The 3,222-nt window shown below is 45.9% G+C and overlaps 1 pseudogene across 1 annotated transcript; it reads left to right on the forward strand.

Moving 5' to 3' along the window:
• Positions 1-1,893: 1,893 nt before the first annotated feature.
• On the forward strand, positions 1,894-2,987 carry LOC310862150 (formyl peptide receptor 2-like; annotated as a pseudogene). The gene has a single exon. The product of its transcript is annotated as a formyl peptide receptor 2-like (transcript).
• Positions 2,988-3,222: the final 235 nt, after the last annotated feature.

The raw sequence follows: 3,222 nt of genomic DNA on the forward strand, positions 1-3,222 counted from the left end.
TTATTTATTGTATAGACATGTGTTGTATATTGACATTAAGTATCTGGATGCAATGTTGATATTACACATATTTAGGTAAAGTACACTAGCTCACTGGCAGAGAGCCATAGGGAGACAATGACGCACAGCCACACACAGGAGCGGTCAGCCCCACAAGCTGGATTACATCAACTCACATGTTTACATATCTTGGAGGGGTACGATCAATCAACAGCACTCCCCCATAGAGCGTCGCAGTCCCTCCCCCTTTCAGAACGACGAGTGGCCCAGGAAATGCAATGCATTTCTCCCATAGGATTTTCTTTAAGTATTTATTTAAAGACGGTTACGCCGCGGACAAAGCCAACTCGGATTGTGACAAATCATGACAATGAACACAATATTTTGGGCCGATCAAATCATTAGAAAGAAGAAAATAAAGGCAGGAGACAACACTATTTGTTTTGTTTTTCTTCTTATAAATTATTTGATCGGCCCAAAACATTTACTAATAATAGCCTACATGTGAAAAAAATATATTTTGTAAAGGCATGTCATATGAAATTGGTAGGATATTACCAAGTATACAAGCTTATTAAAATCGTGCAATTAAAAACAATGCTTTAAGCCATTTAAATAGTGTTTTGCATTCTGAGCGCATACCGGTAGCCCCCCGACCCCCCCCCCCCCCCTCTCCTAACTTAATCCCCCCCCCCCCCCCCTCTCCTAACTTAATTCCATGACTGGATCGAGAGGCATTTGCAGTGCTGCAGCTTTAGATTTTCTTTTCGCAGATAAGTAAGCCTGGGACCGAGGCTATGCAGCTATAGTCAAGTCTACCAGGCAACTGCAATCTACAGGCATGTCTTTCTCGCGTTCCGTCTCGTCCTTTTAATTAAGGATAAACCCGACGCGCTCGAATGCCAATAAATGTGACATATATGCAGACAGTGTCGAGGCAGCGCAAAGTGGGGACCGCTTCTTTTTCTTATGGAAAATCACGGGTTACCGCCAACTTCACTTCCTAAACTTTAGGCTGCGCAGGGAGGCAATCTAATGCAGGTCAGTGACAGAGAGAGACAGACAGAACAGGAGCGGAGGAAAACAGCATTTGTCACGTGCGTGTCCAAACTCATTCCAATGACGTTGTGAGCAATGTTATTTAATTAATGCTTCACATAATCACAGCTTCAGGTTTTCGTTCATTAATCTTGTTGTATATTAAATGAATAAACATTTTAATAATTGCATAAATTATACAACTAACACACAGTGACAGTTGCTTGCAAGTTGCATGTGCGTGCGCGCGTCTGTGTGTGTGTGTGCATGTGTGTGTATGAGAGGGGGGTGAGGCGGTCAGCAAGGCAAGGAAGGCTTGACTTGATGTAACTATGGTTTCCAAGATCGTACTGCAGTTGTTCATGTCGCAAAAATGAGGGCGAGGCTTGATTTCATAGGGCGTGCCAGATAGATTTCAGCCGTCACATTTATTAACGTCGGAACGAAATTAAGGAAGGATCAGCTGTTTGCGATCACTTTATAAATGCCGTGGCGACGTGGGTGTACTACGAAACCTGCACTCGAATCTGTGGCAGATTTTACACTCAATTGATAAATGAGGGCCTATAAATCTACACTAATTGCTGAATATAGGAGGGGCTAGCGCCCTATAAATCTACACTAATTGCTGAATATAGGAGGGGCTAGCGCCCTATAAATCTACACTAATAGCTGAATATAGGAGGGGCTAGTGCCCCTCAAAAAAAAGAAATAAGTATTAATATGAAACCCTTAAACAATACAAATCTTGTATGGAGGTCATGGCACCCAATATGTTCAGTCAGTGTAATAATAATACATGGCGTATATATTGACCTTATATTCATTGTTTTGTTATTTTTGGGTTTCAGGACGATGGAGAATATGACCACAACTGATGCATATTATGCCTACTTGGATAAAATCTACTTCATCATGTCCATGGTCATCTACAGCGTGGTGTGTGTGCTCGGCGTGTTGGGGAACGGTGTGGTCATCTGGGCGACGGGCTTCAGGATGAAAAAAACCGTCAACACCGTTTGGTACCTCAACCTCGCTGTGGCCGACTTCCTGGTTACGGCCTTCCTGCCGCTGAAGATCACAGAGAGTGCTCTGAAAAACCACTGGCCTTTTGGCCCGTTCATGTGCAAGATGGACGGTCTGGTTTTCCACATGAACATGTACGCCAGTATCTACACTCTGGTGGTCATCAGTGTGGACAGATGTGTTGGTGTGGTGTGTCCACTGTGGGCTCGGTGCAGTGGTCACCGCACCGTCAGAAAGGCATCCTGGGTCAGTCTGGGAGTCTGGGTTCTGGCCTTGGCTCCCAGCATCCCTGACTTCATCTTTAGGGACACTAGAGATCGACATAGTGGTAAGGTCTCGTGCAGGGAATCCATTAAACACACCGCCATCACTAACTTCGTCGTGGGATTCGTGGTTCCTTTCTCCGTCATCGTCTCCTGCTATTCCGTCATCATCTACCGGCTCAGGAATACCCGCTCGCTGGCCAGCCAATCAGGTCGTTCCTTCAAAGTCATAGCAACTGTTATCGCCGTGTTCTTCCTGTGCTGGCTCCCCTTTCACATCACACGGCTGATTTATGCTGTGTGTGTTCTGATGGGTGTGATGGACAGTGGACAATGGAGATTGAAACACTGTTATTGGTGATCGGCTTCGGGGATCCCATAACCCTCGCCCTGGCTCTTGTCAACAGCTGCCTGAACCCGCTGCTGTACGTGTTCAGTCAGGGTTTCAAGGACGTGTTCCGCAGCAGGTCCGTCCTAAAGCTTCTGGAGAAAGCCTTCGCTGAAGAGCCTTCTCAGACCAACAGCACTTCCACAGACTCAGACGTGACTCGTCCAGAGACCGAAGAGCCTCCTCAGACCAACAGCACTTCCACAGACCCAGACGTAGAGACTGCCCTGTCTGTCACACTGTGTCGGAGCCAAAGCGTGCTTAGCCTATAGTTTATTTTCACTTGGTTGGTGATGGGTGTGGGCACCGCATTGGCGCTTCATTATTGGTGGGAGCGCCTCTGTGGGCGTGGCCACCAGCAGGTTACAAATGCAGGTATCCAGCTCACTCTAAATAATAATAATAATACCAATAATACCATAAATACCATTTTACAGCCGGTTCTGTAGAGACCAGTGGCGTTTCCAGGAATTACATTTTGGGCAGTCAAGATGTGTTAAAACTCTT

Source organism: Protomyctophum parallelum, assembly GCF_964188405.1.
Source record: "Protomyctophum parallelum genome assembly, chromosome: 7".
NCBI lineage: Eukaryota > Metazoa > Chordata > Actinopteri > Myctophiformes > Myctophidae > Protomyctophum > Protomyctophum parallelum.